The sequence below is a fragment of the Phyllobates terribilis genome, unplaced genomic scaffold (assembly GCF_046119375.1).
Source record: "Phyllobates terribilis strain yellow unplaced genomic scaffold, ASM4611937v1 Scaffold_3__8_contigs__length_932513732, whole genome shotgun sequence".
NCBI classification, from domain to species: domain Eukaryota; kingdom Metazoa; phylum Chordata; class Amphibia; order Anura; family Dendrobatidae; genus Phyllobates; species Phyllobates terribilis.
Genome location: NW_027362763.1, coordinates 524,932,263 through 524,948,752, shown reverse-complemented (window position 1 = coordinate 524,948,752; position 16,490 = coordinate 524,932,263). Strand labels below are relative to the sequence as shown.

General features: G+C 46.5%; 1 protein-coding gene across 3 annotated transcripts in view; it reads left to right on the top strand.

Moving 5' to 3' along the window:
* Positions 1-16,490, top strand: part of SLC18B1 (solute carrier family 18 member B1) — a 130,526-nt gene that overhangs the window by 96,781 nt on the left and 17,255 nt on the right. The gene's annotated exons all lie outside the window — the stretch shown is intronic.

Genomic DNA, 16,490 nt, shown 5'->3' with positions numbered 1-16,490 from the left:
TGTGGCTCTGTTCCTATATCCCAGTCTGTACTAGTCCCTATCCAGCCTGCGTTCCTACCTGCCAGTATCTGCCTGTCTGCATACCAGCCGTGCCTGCCAGTACCCGCCTGTCAGCATACCAGCCGTGCCTGCCAGAACCCACCTGTATGCATACCAGCCGTGTCTGCCAGTACCCACCTGTCTGCATACCTGCAGTTCCTGCCAGTACCCACCTGTCTGCATACCTGCAGTGCCTGCCCGTTCCTGCATTCCCCGGTGTGGGTCAACAGCTGTGACCGGGGTCTGACCTGGAGTAGCACCTGGGCCACCTCCCACGTCCCTCCTCAGACCAAGGTAGAGCATGATATTAAGTGTTTCATTGGTTGTATGTATACCTGTATAAGTTTATTAGTAGAGGTCGTGGGGGAGGGATCATGAACAGACAGTGATATTGAGAACAGAGAGCAGGGTGAGATTAGGTGTCAAGGGGACCTGGCTTCTCTAAAATGTGAGTGTCTATTTGGTTCCCAGCTTGTCAGCTCCTCAAGTCTATATATTTGCTCTACTTTTAGTTCCCATTGGGCAATGGTAGGGGCTATGTTTGAGTACCATAAAGTGGGTAACAGTATTCTGGCTGATGCTAGAAGATGTCTGACAAGACAGATTTTGTTCTTAAGGATTTTTTCTGGGAAAAGATGAAGCAGGCAGATTTCTCCCTTTTGATTGTGATTTTGCCTTGATAATTGTCCCTCAGTATGGATATGAACAGGTTTTTAACAGTGGATGTCAGGGTTTCAGTTGGGACTGACTCTGGGAGGCCTCTTATTCTAAGGTTGTTTCAATGACTCCTGATTTATTGATCTTCAAGAGCTTCATAGGCAAAATTAAGATGTTGTTGACATGGAAGCCTTCAATTGTTGACATGGAAGCCTTCAATTGTTGCCAAAGAGAACTTGCATAGGGAATCCTTGACATTTTCTAGTGACTCAACTCTTGGGCCAATTTGATTTTTTTCATGTTTAATATCGCGGGCATCTTTTATGAGTGATCTTTGTATAAAAGAGTGGTAGACTGGGATTGTGTCAATGGATGAATTTCCCTGGTCACTGTCCAAGTCATCTTCTAAGACCATATTGGGGCTTTCGGTGAATTTGTTTGAGGTAGCTTAGCTTAAAGGGGTTGTCCACTACTAGGACAACCCCTCTTGAACTAAATTATTGGCCACGATAAAATAAAAAAAATCTAGACTCGCCTCCTATGCCGGCACCGTTCCAGCAGTGTCTTGCACTCACAGTCATGAGGTTCTCGTGCGGTTGTTGTGACACGTGAGCCCAGAGCCCAATCAGCGTTGGTGGCACTGTCCCCGCTTTTGTACGTTTTGAACATGAAGATGAAATCCGGGCTGCAGCTGATCTCTGACTTCCTTTTCATGTTCAATTTTGTTCAAGGCAGGGACAGTGACGCCTGCGCTGATTGGCCACCAGGCACCATGTGTTGTTCCACCACACCAGAGCCACAGAACTGCGAGTGCTGACACCGCTGGAGATGATTATAGGTTTTTTTATTTTATCGGGGCCAATTATATAGTTCAAGAAGGGGTTGTCCTGGTAGTGGACAACCCCTTTAAGGGAGGGTGTTGTCTTCTTCATGTATTTATCCATATCTTCTTTGTTTAAGGTTATGTGCCCATGATGCAGAAATGCTGCAGATTTTTCCTGAGCGTTTCTGCATCTCCCTGGCAGAAAAAAACGCATGCGGATTTTACATGCATTTTTTCTGCCAGGTAGAAGCGTAAGTGAAGCATTTTGAACATGCAATTTCGCATGCGGGTTGTCCAGCGCTTTTCTAAGCGACTTTAGCATCACTTGGAAAAGTGCTTGACAACTTGGTCACACTATATAAATCCATGCAACCGGCATGGATTTATCTAGTGTGACCAAGTTACGATGCTGCAAATGCAGCATCAATAATAATAAAAATAAAAAAAATATTATACTCCCCTTCAGATGGCCCCCGGTCTCCTCAGCGATGCTTTTGGTGGCTCCCGGTGCTCTTAAAAGGACCTTCCATGGGGGCGTGGCCTGGGCTCTGGCATGGCTGGTCGTGCATGATCTTTGCTCCTGCTCCCAGACCACGAAAATATACAAAAGCCCAGCTTTTCTTCCACTCCAGCACCTGTAACGTCCTGTGTCCCCTCTCTACCACCTTGTGGAGACACCAGGTCACACTTATCCCGGTGACGGCCAGGAGGACCGAGGAAAACGCCACGGAGACTCTGGAGCGGCGTGACTGGAGCTGTGGTGGAGCTTCCTGCCCGGTCTGCACTGCCTGCGCCTCTCCGGATAGTTTGGCTGACACGGCGGTGAGTTGCGCGGCCTCGGGAGACCCTGGGCGACTGCCACAGTCCCACCGGCAGTTGAAGAAAGCTAATACGGAGGACGGCTTCGAGGGTGAGAGAGAGACGGGGGGGCGGAGACGCTTACCTCTCGGGGACGGGGCGGGGACCATCGGCGGGTGTTGGAGACTCTGTGCCCACGTCAGTCAGGTGGAGAGCGCCTGGTGGGATCCGGTGGTGGGCCCCCCTGCCTCCCGTGGGAAACAATAAGCCGGCGCCATTTTTCCCTGAATGGCTCCGCCCACGAAGCCTTAGGAGCGGGAAAAGTGCCATTGCACTGTTGCGCTGCTCCTGTTTTTGCTCTCCTCAGCTAACAAGCTCGGTTAACCCCCAAGCGCCTGGAGAGAAGTTGATGGTGGCTGAACTGTGCACTCATTAATCCCCAGTGTCTGCAACATCTATAGGATACGAATATATCCCTGGGGTAGTGATAAACTGCTGGAGGGGAAGAGCTGTGATCTTACTACTGTGGCCCGTTCATATACAGGCACCGACACTATTTCAATTTCTCTTATGCATAGCTTCCTCTGCCTAAGCGCTGGTATTCATCAATTTGTGGAGTGAGAGCTCCACCTGCTGGAAGAATTGGGTTACTACATCTCTACACTTTTTTGGGATTATAATCTCCACAACTATGCCCAAAGTCGGATAAATATGCAGATACAATGACTTTGCTGATGTAACCAAGTGGTGTTTATAATCGCCCGTAATCAGCTGCCTCATGATGGTTCGCACAGATCACAAAATTCGGGCAAAAAGCCTCCAACGGCAAACTTCTACTACTCAGTCTACCACACCTAAGGGAAATATGGAAAAATTTCTAAATAAAAAATTGGGAATGTCGCAGTCACAAGATAAACAAAAGGTCCGTAGTGGGGCGACTTCTGTGGTTAACGATCACTCTGACGAAGAACCGGGTGACTCAGACTGTGGATCTACTTCGGAAGACTCGGCTCCTCTCTCCAGGTCCTATATGAAATCTTTGCTGGAATCTACGATACAACCCTTGATCAAGGAGCTGTCTGATTTCAGAGCAGATGTAAGACATATAGGGCATAGGGTTGAAACACTTGAGAACACACAGACAGACTTGATAGATGCCTCTAACACCCTCGGCGATCATATTCTTGTTCATCAGCAACACATCAATTCCGTCTATCTGGCGCTGGAGGACCAGGAGAACAGGAGCCGGAGAAAAACCATACGTCTTCGCGGCATTCCTGAGTCGTTCGCACCAGAATCCCTTAGAAAGGTGTCCAAAGAAATATTTGCAGCTATACTAGGCACTGAAAGGGCGGACGCTGTTATCATTGAGAGAGTTCATAGAGCTCTTAGACCAAAGCCCAAACTTAATGAGCGCCCAAGGGATATAATTTGTGGTCTCCTCAGCTATGTCGATACGGCAGCCATTTTGTCTGGAGCAAGGGAAAAATCTCCACTGACGTATGGAGACTTCAATTTCCAAATCTTCCAGGATATCTCCCCATCTACATTGACCAAGAGAAAAATTCTCAAACCATTGACAGATGCTATACTAGGCCAAGGCTTGCGATTTAGGTGGTTATTCCCCTTTGGGGTGGGTATTTCTAAGGAGGATCGTCAGATCATCATCCGCAACCCGGAAGATCTGGAGGCTGCCTGGGAACCCTTACAAATGGATCCCATATCCATTCCTTCATGGATGCCACTCGACATTGGTCTGCCCATCCCACGGCTTGATAAACCCGAAGATTGGTCGATTAAAAAGAAGTCGGCATCACCAAAGGCCAAAAAGCAAGCAAATAGGCAACAACACACATGAATGTGACTATCACCTTTCTTTCAAGGGGACTCTGTCTGATGAGACAGATCTATGTAATGGATGTAGATAGAGACTGTTAACCTCAAGGAATTTTGCATCCAGTTCTCGTTTACATGTCGGTCCTATGGACACTGGGACCGACCGCCTATGCTGTTCTTCTCTTCCTGGGAGGCTTTGGGGTGAGGGTGGGGATTCTTGCACTTTTATCTATACCCTAATTTTCCTCTCCCCCCCCCCCCTCTTTTTTTTTTTTTTTTTTTACTTCTTTACCCTGCTCTTCCTATTTATCTCATTTCCCCACCTTCTCTCATTTAACTGATCTTCCACTTCTCCCCCCCCCACCCTCCCCTGACCTCGTTTACCGGAAAGAGTGGGAGTCTTCGGACATGGGTCCCCTCCAGTTATAGTTATAGGCGCAGATCATGAAGGTGCAGGGCTGCGCTTATCACTTACAGTTCCTCTCTGGCATTTAACTGACAGTTTAATGTGTACATGTCTTCTTCTTGTTACATGTTAATAACTACTTGAATTATATTTGAACACCACTTGGTTGCTAAGAATCTCATCTTCAACAATTGGGTCTATACAATCCCCCCCTGCGGAAGATGAGATCATCTTTGATTTTATACATAGTTTTGTTTTAAATTTGTTTAATTCCCACTACAGGATTATTTTGCAGGAAGAGGTTACCGATGACGCATATGAATATGGCTGGTGACGCTGGGGGAGGTTCGCTCACTGTGGCGTCTCTCAACACAAAGGGACTGAATAGTCCCGTCAAACGTAGCCAGATCTTGTCCCTTTTGAATAAGGCTTACTCCCAGGTAATTTTTTTTCAGGAAACTCATTTCAAGAGAGGCAGATCCCCCAATATGTCCTTCTCTAGGTATCCAATGTGGTTTCATAGCTGCCCGGGGTCGGCCTCCAAGGGGGTCAGTATAGCTTTCAAGAGGGGACTCCCCTTCACCCTAAAAGATAGTCTCACGGACTCAGAGGGTAGATACGTTTTTGTGAAGGGTCTTTTGTTCAATACCCCAATTACATTTGCAAACGTCTATGCTCCAAACCAGGGACAGGTTGAGTGGCTGTCGGACACTTTGGACGCACTCTCACTGTTCATGGAAGGACTATTAATTCTGGGGGGTGATCTTAACTTGACGTTACAACCGGACCTGGACTCTTCCTCAGGGAAGTCTGCAATTTCTTATAAAGATCGGAGAAAGCTTATCAATAAACTACAAACCATCCACTTAATAGATCCCTGGAGATTGGCCCACCCCAATGAAAAGGATTACACGTTTTATCCTTCCCCTCATGACACGTACCACAGAATCGATTATTTATTAGTCCAATCTTCGGCCATTAAACTGATCACCTCTACTTCGATCGGATCCATAACATTTTCGGATCATGCCCCGATCTTCCTGTCGGTTAAAATAGACTCATTATCACGGCTCCCCCGCCTCATGGCGTTTAAATGAAACACTTTTAGGTAACGTCGACAACATTTCCCAGATCAAAATTTCACTGCAAAGGTTTTTTGAGGAGAATAAGGTAGACGGGAAAATTACCCCCATGATATGGGAAGCCCATAAAGCCGTCCTGAGGGGGGAACTGATTTCCCTGGGGTCACACATAAAAAAGAAAAGAGATAAAGAAATTTACTCTCTTTTGCATCAAATCAATGTCATGGAACGTTTACACAAACAAAAGAAAACGACAGCATCCGAACAGAGTTGAGCGATCTGAGAGAAAAACTAAAGGACTCACTTAACATACTTAACATACGTTCAGCCAAAATGTATGCACGCTGCAAGCAAAAAATATATGTACACGGTAACAGAGGTAGCAAACTTACTTCTAGAATGTTAAAGGCACAGAGGGACAAATGCTTCATTAGGCAGATTCAATCGGAGGGGGGAGAGGTAGTCTCGGAGTCAGAGGGGATAGCAGAGGCCTTCTGCACATATTATCACTCCCTATACAATCTAAACCCCCCTGATTCCATGTCCGACCCTCCTACAGCACTCCATCGCATACATGACTTTCTATCTACTCTTGCGCTCCCTGAGACCTCTGCTTCAGGACATTGTGTTTTACTTGCCCCAATTTCCTCTCGAGAGGTAAAGGAGGCACTTGCCTCTACTCCTGGTGGAAAGACCCCGGGTCCGGACGGCTTCCCCATCATTTATTACAAGACGTTTGCGGAGGTTTTCTTTCCTCATCTGGTTGAATTATTTAACCTTTTCCTCTCGGGTTCGGTACCCCCACCACAAGCTCTAGAGGCACATATCACTGTGCTTCCTAAGGAGGGGAGAGATGGCACCTTGTGCAGCAATTACCGCCCTATCTCTCTGCTGAATGCGGATCTCAAACTCTGGGCTAAAATTTTAGCTAATAGAATACATCTAGTGTTGGCCGACCTAGTTCATCCTGACCAGGCTGGTTTCGTTCGTGGAAGAGAGGGAAGGGACAACACTACTAAAGTTTTACAGGCGATTTCTTATGCTAGGCACAATCGTCAGCCGCTTATATTACTTTCCACGGATGCTGAAAAGGCATTCGATCGCATCAGTTGGCGCTATATGGCATGTGTTCTACATAGGTTCGCCTTCCCCCCTCCTTTCATAGACGCAATCATGTCACTGTATACCTTTCCTACGGCCCGGGTTAGGGTGAATGGGACTCTGTCAGCGCCTTTTAATATCACTAATGGCACAAGGCAGGGTTGCCCTCTCTCTCCTTCTTTATTCGTCCTAGTGATGGAATCATTTATCCAAGCAATCAGGCAACAGCCTGAGATTGAGGGGTTGAGGATTAATCATTTGGAGTTGAGAGCGGCTGCCTTTGTGGATGATCTTTTGCTTCTCTTATCCAATCCCAAAATGGCAGTCCCAAAGATTTTGGAACTCTTCTCCTTATTTGGAGAACTTTCCAATTTCAAGATTAATCTGGACAAATCGGAGGCCTTGAATATATCGGTGCCTAGAGAGGACGTACAAATTCTAAAGAGCCTTGCCCCTTTTAAATGGCAACAACATAAACTTAAATACCTGGGAATATATATAATGGACGACCCTGGTACGCTTTTCCAACACAATTTCTCCCCACTGGTAAGTCAAACTGAAACTCTCCTGCGCTCCTATGATACCCCTCTCCTGTCCTGGCTCGGCAGGGTAAATGTGTTTAAGTCCTATGTTTTCCCCAAAATTTTCTATGTGATGAGCATGATCCCAATCCAACTCCCCGCTTCCTTCATATGCTCTCTCAACCACTTAATAGCCAAATTTGTTTGGAAATACAAAAAAGCCAGACTACCTTTGAAACTTCTGATGCGCTTAAAATGCGGGGGAGGAGCCGGTCTACCTAACGTAACCTTCTGCCACCAAGCTATCCTTCTGGCAAATTGGCTAAAATTAATAAGATGGGCGGAGAAGGGTCATGACTCGCACGTTGAAATGCAACTCTTGGGAAAACATGCTTTGAAATATTTATGGATAGACTGCCCCCTCCCAAGAGAGGGATTGGGAGACATTCTCCTAGCCACTCTACAAACCAGACGTGCATTGATTCCAATCCGAGCACCCACTTGTAATTTCATAGATAAAATACCAATAGGACTTATCCCCTACCTCTTCTCGCCTGACTTTATAGATCCCTACGAACTGTGGTCCTCCCTACCAAAAAAACCCATTTCACATTTGCTACAAGGGAAAATTCCGTGTGTTAACGGTTGGCCATTGGCGGCTGGGAAATGCCCCCTCAATTATCTACAACATCTACATGTTGCCCATTATATGAATTCGACCTCAAAATTATCTCAAACCCGCACCAAATGGCTCTGGCTGGAGAGCCTAACAAAAGTTAACCATCCTGTCCTGAAAATTGTATCTAAACTTTACTCTAATCTCACAAATATGGCAGATAATGCCTTTCCGTTATTTTTACACTCCTGGGAGACTGAACCGAATATCCATCTCTCTCCACAGGATAAACAAAAGATATGCCTCAATTCACATGTTTTTTCACGATGTGTGGTATCACAAGAATTGGCGTACAAATTGCTCTCGCGATGGTACTACACGCCTGATAAACTTCACCATTTGGGGCTAATTAACTCCCCTCAATGCTGGAGGTGTGAGGGAGCGCAAGGCACTTTGTCCCATATCTTCTGGTATTGCCCGGCCCTCCGACAATTTTGGTCTGGGGTTATGGGGGTTATGCGATCTCTCAAACTATTTGAGACAGATCTGACGGCTGTGGAGGTGCTCTTATCCCTTCCCACAGATAACTTTCACCCAAAAAAGCATGAATTGGCCCCACTGATGCTAGGGGCGGCAAAACACCTGATAGCCCTTAAGTGGAAACAGCAAACCCCACCGACGCTAGAAGAATGGAAATGTAAAATGAGAGATCTATTCAGGTTAGAAGAACTGACGAGTTGGGACTCTCTGACCCATAACAAGTTTAGGAAGATCTGGGCCCCGTGGACACAATATATGGGGTGACATCGCCTGGAGAGAATGCCAAGAGTGTGCAAAGCAGTCATCAAAGCAAAAGGTGTCTACTTTGAAGAACCTATAATATAAGACATATTTTCAGTTGTTTCACACTTTTTTTGCTAAGTATATAATTCCACATGTGTTAATTCATAGTTTTGATGCCTTCAGTGTGAATGTACAATTTTCATAGTCATGAAAATACAGAAAAATCTTTAAATGAGAAGGTGTGTCCAAACTTTTGGTCTGTACTGTATATTCAGAGGTGATAGCAGGAGTTAGGCAGGGAGGCAGTGTATGTTGCAGACTGGAGTGCATATAGCGCAAGAGGGTCCATTGAATGTCCTGTCTGCTGCTGCTGTAATAATTTCACATATTTGTAGACTTAGCCCCAGATATCAGGGGCAGGGCAATTTTTTTTTTATCTTAATCCTAGTTATTTGCTTAAAAAGCAATCCAGAGTACACCATTTTTCTGCTCCAATTGCTTGTTAACTCTGCAGAATACAGCCAAATCTGTTCCATATTTCAGTGATAAAAATCCAGAAATTTGAACTGAACGTGGAAAACATTGGACTCCTTTTCCATTCTGTTGCAGTGTATCGGGCAAGCTATTCACACTAAGTGTCTCTGTAGAATAATACTAGTAAATTACAGGCCTTCTATTTAAAACCGTGGTTCTCTGTCAGACTTATCACATATAACTGCGTTCCAAAATCAGACATTTCTCGTGAACGTGGAAAATATTGTCCGCCATTTAAAATGGGCAAGGTGCGTGGCAAGGGACGATGAAGTGATGGTGAAGGTGCATGCAGAGGCCAAGTCCGAGGACGTGGCCGTTTGCAAGCTGAAATTGTGCCAAAACAAGCACCCACATCTTGTCGTTCGACTTTCCTGTCCCAATTAATAGGGGACCGCAGTACACCACTATTGAACCCAGAGCTGTGTCAAAAGATTGTTGGTTGGATAGCAGATAATGCTTCCAGTCACTTTGCCACCACCACCCTGTCTTCCACATGGTCAATTTTCAGTAGCTTTGAGTCTGGACTGCATATTCCTCACCCTGATCCTCCTTCCTCCCACCATGCCGAATGCCCGGAGACAACTGATCCCACGCTTGGACACTCTGAAGAGCTGCTCACTTTTCCATTTGTAGATTCGGGCCTCTCGTCTGGCCAGCTTCAAGTGAGTCAAGAGGAGAACACAGTAGCGATGCCCAAATATTGGAGCAGCCACGGTCACACAAAGGCAATGGTGGGAAAGTGCAATTACTGTCGTAAGTGGATGATGAAGATGATGAAGATGATGATGAAGATGATGAAGAAGAAGAACAATTGCCAGAAAGTCAGGAACAGAACCAGGGTGCAGAAGTGGAAGACGAGGTGGTGTATGATGTAGTAACTGACCCAACCTGGCAGGAGGACATACAGAACGAGGACAGCAGCACACAGGGGGAGGAAGGCGTAGCACTACAACAGGCAGGAAGAAGCAGTGTGGTGGCCGCAGACACAAGGCGGGAAAGCGTTCCTCAAAACGCCAACACAACGGAAGTTGCCAGTATAACTGTTAGGTCTTCCTTAGTCTGGTTGTTTTTTAAAGACTCTGCAGATAACCCCAAAAAGGCCATTTTCACCACCTGCCAGGCCAGCATCAGCAGGGGTAGCAAAACTAGCTGCCTGACCACCACCAGCATGATGAGGCACATGGCAGCAAAGCACCCGACTATGTGTGCCAAAGCCCAGGGTCCAGAAACAGTGTCTGCGGGTGACACCACTGCTTCTTCCGCTGTTGTGCGTACATGCCAATCCCCTGTCCACGGCGCATGCCAAGATGCCTCCCGCCCTGCACGTGTCGTTGCACACTCTCAACTAGCACCATCAGCTAGCACGTCCTTGTCCCAGCGCAGCGTTCATTTGTCCTTACCCCAGTTCTTTGGAACACAAGTAGGCAGCCAATGCCACACTACTAAATTCAAACATTTCGCGAATGCTTGCGCTCAAAATGTTTCCTTTTAGGCTTATGGAGACGGAAGTTTTCCACAACCTGATGGCGGCAGCCATCCCTTGGTACTCTGACCCCAGCCGCCACTATTTCTCCCGTGTGCCATCCCCGCATTACACGAGCACGTATCCCAAACATTAGCCGTGTCCTCAACAACGCAGTTACTGGGAAAGTCTACCTAACCACGGACACGAGGACAAGTGCTTGTGGGCAGGGACGGTACATCTTGCTGACGGCACACTGGGTTAACATAGTGGAAGCTAGGACCCAGTCGGACCGAGGATTGTGGGCACTGGGTCAATCAGTGTTGCCCCCACATTCTACAGCTCCTGCACCACCTCTTCAGCCTCAATCTCTGAAATTACCACATCAGTCGCAAGCTGGAAGCACTTCCTCGGCCAAGCCGCAAGAGGCTGTGCTAAAGTTAATATGCTTAGGTGACAAACCACACATTGCTGAAGAGTTGTGGACAGCTCTGAAAGAGCAGGCAGATCTGTGGCTGACACCGCTGACCCTACAGCCAGACATGGTCATTTGCGACAATGACTGGAACCTGGTGGCGGCGCTGAGGCGAGGCAAGCTCACACACGTACCATGCCTGGCCCATGTGCTTAACCTTGTGGTTCAGCGGTTTCTCAAATCCTACTCTGATCTGCTTGTCAAAGTACGCCGCCTTTCTGCCCATTTTAGAAAGTCAGCTACATCTTCCGCCGCCCTTGCCGTGCTTCAGCAACCTTTGCAGCTTCCAGCTCACCAACTGATCTGCGAGGTCACCACACATTGGAACTCTACATTGCAGATGTTGGGAAGGATTTGTGAGCAGAAGAGGACAGTTGTTGACTACCAGCATCAACAAGGCAGTCGGTATCCAGTTCAGACTCCACACATAAGACCTCAGGAGTGGACATGGATGTCAGACATGTGTACCATCCTCCAAAACTTTGAGGACTCCACCAAGATGGTGAGCGTCCATGACGCCAAAATTAGCGTCACCATCCCGCTTCTCTGTCTTCTGAAACGTTCTCTGCTCACAATTAAAGAGGACGCATTGCAGGCGGAGCACGATAAGATAGTGCAAGGAACCATACAGGGGGATTCCACACAGCCCAGCCTCATCTCATCCCAACATGGATTGGGTGACAATGAGGAAAAGGAGGAGGAGGAAGAACAGGAGCTAGTTTCCTGCGCTATGGACAGTACTACCTGCACAACTGTCATACCATCTGTTAAGCGTGGATGGCCTGAGGACAGGGAGGAGGATGATGATGAGGAGAGCATGGTCACTCGTCCTCTTCGTGAGGACACTGAAGTCTCGTGACCCTCGCATTGTCCAAATTTTGGGTGACAGTCATTACTGGTTGGTGACACTTCTAGACCCACACTACAAGGAGAACTTTCTGTCTCTTATTCCCGCGCAGGACAGGCCTAATAAAATGGGGCAGTACAAGAAGGCCCTTGTTGTGGAATTATTTAAAAAATTCCCATCTGAAAACGCTGGTGGCAGAGGTCACAGTTCGTTGGGCAACCAAGGAGTACAGGCGAGAGAGACACAAGTGCAATCCAGCAGAGGCAGGGGAACACTGTCAAAGTTCTGGGAGAGTTTTCTCAGACTCTCCCATCGCACAGGCCCTGAGGCACGGGGTACTGTCCCAAGGAGGGAAAAGTTTTGGAAGACGGTGAGGGAGTACCTTGCTGACTGTACCAACGTCCTCCGTGATTCCTGTGTGCCTTATAATTATTGGGTATCCAAGCTGGACACATAGCATGAACTGGCTTTCTACGCCTTGGAGGTCCTGGCCTTCCCTGCCGCTAACGTTTTGTCAGAGCGGGTTTTTAGTGCTGCCGGTGGAATTATAACCAATAGATGCATCCGCTTGTCAACTGAAAATGCTGACAGGCTGACTCTTATAAAAATGAACAAGTGCTGGATTGGGCCAGACTTCTCAACACCACTGAATGATAGCAGCGTAACATAATCTCAAATACAGTGTTTTTTTTTTCTTTTGGGAGGTCTAACTCTATTCCCATGCACCTCTGTCTTCACACCCAGACATGGGTATACGCTTCCTGATTTCGTCTATTTGCTTTTGTCCTCCTCCTTCTCCTCATCATCCATATCCTCCTCCATATCACCACCATATCTACCATTTCATCATATCTAAGTCTCTTGCAAGGGACATTGGAGTTCATCCAAATTTTTTGGCAGCCATTGCATTCACTGCATAGGCAGACAGTATTTTTATTCCCTTTTTAATGGGAACATGTCGTACTCTTTTTACTGTAGCCCAGCTCTATGTGTCTTTAAATTGTTAGTAGGGTTTTTCCTAAATTTTGGCAGCCGTTGGACTCTCTGCATACCCTATAACTGGATAGCAGACCCTCTCCTTTCTAATGGGAACATGTCATTACTGTGGCCCAGCTCTGTGTGTTTAAATTGTTACTGTTTTTTTTCCAAATTTTGGCAGCCCTTTCAGTCATCGCATACGCAATAACAGTATAGGAGACCCACTCATTAATAATGGGAACAACAAAGCATAGCCGACTGCTTTCCCTTTAAGAATAGTAAGGCTGTAAAAATAGTGTTTGTGACTTTCACAATCCCTCCTTCATAAATGAAACACGATGTGTCTGATGATATCTCACACACCACATGGCCAGATAAGGTTGTAAAATGTTAAAATGACATTTACTGGTGAATGTATTTTTCACCGTTGAAAGCAATGCAAAAGTGCAAAAACGCATCAAAAACGCTACGTGAGAACATAGCCCAAGGTGTGGAGAAGCATTTTTGTTTTTGGATATTTATTTTGCTTTATATGCAAGTCATTACCCTGAAAAGGATGTTCTTTAACATATTTCCCAGAAAATTCCAATTTGGTTTAGTTTTTGTATGTTTTATTGTGAGTCCATAAAAGTGGCGTAATACCTCTGACAACATTGCGGACAGCAGTGACCTGGGAGTCAGAAATGCTTCCAGGGGTCTTCCCTTTGCTGATCCTATGTCATTTGAGCACTGTTCCCATCTATTTGGGCAATATTTAGGCCCTCTGCAGACCACCGGGGTGAGCTGCCGGAAAAATGCTCGAGCTTCCCATAGACTTACATTGGGCTCGTTACTCGGACCGAGCACTCGAGCATTCCAATTTGCTCAACCCGTGCAACAAGTACCCAAGCATTTTAGTGCTCGCTCATCACTAGTTATGATACTTTTTAATGGCTAACAAAAATAAAATAAATGATGTTACAAGGCAAGCTTGCGAGACATCTTAGGTCTCTTCTTCAAGCATAGTATAACAAAATATATGAAGGAACACATATATGCACACAAAAAAAGCAGATGCATGGCATAATAAATGGATATTTACATTAACAAACTGAGCTTAGAGGTGTGAAAGTTTTATGGTCCCAATATCCATGTAAGATCAGAGGCCTGGTGCCCTCACTGTCTCTGGAGCAGATCCTTCAGGTATTGTAGTGAGTCATAAATCCTTCTGACAGATTTATTCCTGTGTGGAGGGTGTCAAAGACCCTAATCAGTTTGTATTCCCAAACTCTTCGATGTTTTTGTCATTTTTAAAGTTGCTTTTTCATAACTTTCATATTGATGTTGTGTCCTGGACCACAGAAATGTTTGGCACCGGTACATGTTTTTTTTTTTTTATCTGTAATGATGTGCTTGCGTACTTCTGATCATGATGTTTATTAAATTAGAAGGTTCCCTGTAGCACACCAAGGGAGGGTCTTTTGAATATTGTTTTTAGCCGGTCTTCCTTATGTAGGATGTGGTGAAGTTTTGTAGTAGTTTTTCTCAATACCTCAAGCTGTGGGTTGGAGGTCACCACCAAAGGTACACGATTATTTTCCTCTTTTTCTCTGTATCGAAGTAATTGACTTCTAGGGATCCTTGTGGCTCCTATAATCTGGTCCTCCGTGGAGGTGGGGTGGTAGAATTGGTTTAAAAATGTCTTTTTAAGAAGGGTTAAGTGTTCATCCCTGTCCATTGTGCTAGAACAGATACAATTATATCTAAAGGCCCCGTCACACTTAGCGACGCTGCAACGATCCCGACAACGATTCTACCTGTCAGGGATCATTGCTGCTTCACTATGTGGTCGCTGGTGAGCTGTCAAACAGGCAGGCTCACCAACGATCAGGGGAGCAGCGAGATCGTGGAAAGAATCTTTCCACGATGTCCTGCTCCTGGTTACCAGCCTGCTGAAGCAGGAGCAGGCTGGTAACCATGGTAAACATCGGGTTACTAGGGGCACACGCGCACCTAGTAACCCACTGTTAATTATGGTTACCACTCTGCTACGGTGAGCGGGAGGTTACCGCTCACTTTAGCAGGCTCGTAACCATGATAAACAGCTGGTTACTAGGAGCGCGTGTGCCCCTAGTAACCTGATGTTTATCATGGTTACCAGTCTGATCACTGCTCCCGCTGGTCACACACAGCGATGTGTGCTGACCAGTGGGAGGGCAACGACCAAAAAAAGGTCCAGGACATTCTGCAGCGATCAGCGACCTCACAGCAGGGGCCTGATTGCTGCAAAGTGTCACACATAGCGACATCGCTGGTGAGGTCGCTGTTGCGTCACCAAAACCGTGACACAGCAGCGATCTCGCTATGTGAGACGGGGGCTTAAATGTCTGGCTGTAAATGATGTGTTTTGGGTAAATTAATGTGTTTTGGGTGGAAGCTGTTCCATCTGAGGTATGCGACTATTCTGGGGTTAGGCGTCTGAGAGGTTTTCGATTGTTTCTTTTTTGCTGGGCGAGATGACATTTTTATTGATACCATTTGGGGATTGTGAGGCAGTGACCGGGATCGTATACGAGGGACGTTATATATCCCCCAGAATGTGTACAGAGACCTATTAAATCCATTGGAGTGCATTGCAGTCACACACACAGCTGCGGCTGCAATGCAGGAATGAAGGTGAGCAATGACCTGGTCAGACTACCTGGCTAAGGCAGATTAAGTAAAACCCGGCAGGGCCTTCATTTCTTGGAAGAGGTCACAGGAGGCAGTGGGGCGGCCTCCTCCCTCCAACCCGGGTTTTCCAGTGGCTCTTGCCACAGGTCCTTTAAAACTCCTGCACTAACTATTAGTGTTGTTCTATATTGCAACCTGCTAGGAGCACAGCAGGTTAGCTCTGCAGGACTGAGGGTGGCTGAACCACTGTTATAATCTGCTACAAGCACTAAGGAAAGACAGGAGATCTGTCCCTACAATAGAACTAAACTGGATCCCTACGATGTAACTGGGAACCTGATCCTGCGATCAGACCCGCTAAAGTCATCGGCTAGTTTGTACGAAGACCTATAGATGCAAGGGAGGGATCCCTACAAGAACTAGGGACTGGGATAAAGTTGGACACCTCCTAGCAGAAATTGTAGCAGTCAAAGACAAACACATAACAAAGAACATAGAGGTCCGAAGACCTAGCAAAACTAACAGAGAACGGTAACAGAGCACCAAGCTAGCTCAAGAGTAGTAAATACAATGAAGTACAGCAAGGCCAAGAGGGCGGAGCCGGATTAAATAGGCAAAAATGGTCATGTGACCAGCAAACTAGAAAAAACCTAACAGGAGAGTTCTAACAGTACCCTCTCTTCTAAGAGGATCCTCCGGATCCCCTAGGACTGGGCTTATCAGAAAACCTCCTGTGAAATGCTCTGACAAGTCTGGAAGCAGAAACATCATCCGCCCTCACCCATGAGTTAGCTTCGGGTCCGAAACCCTTCCAAGCGACGAGATACTGCAAACTCCCTCTATACCGTCTAGAATTTAGGATGCGGGAAATTTCATATTC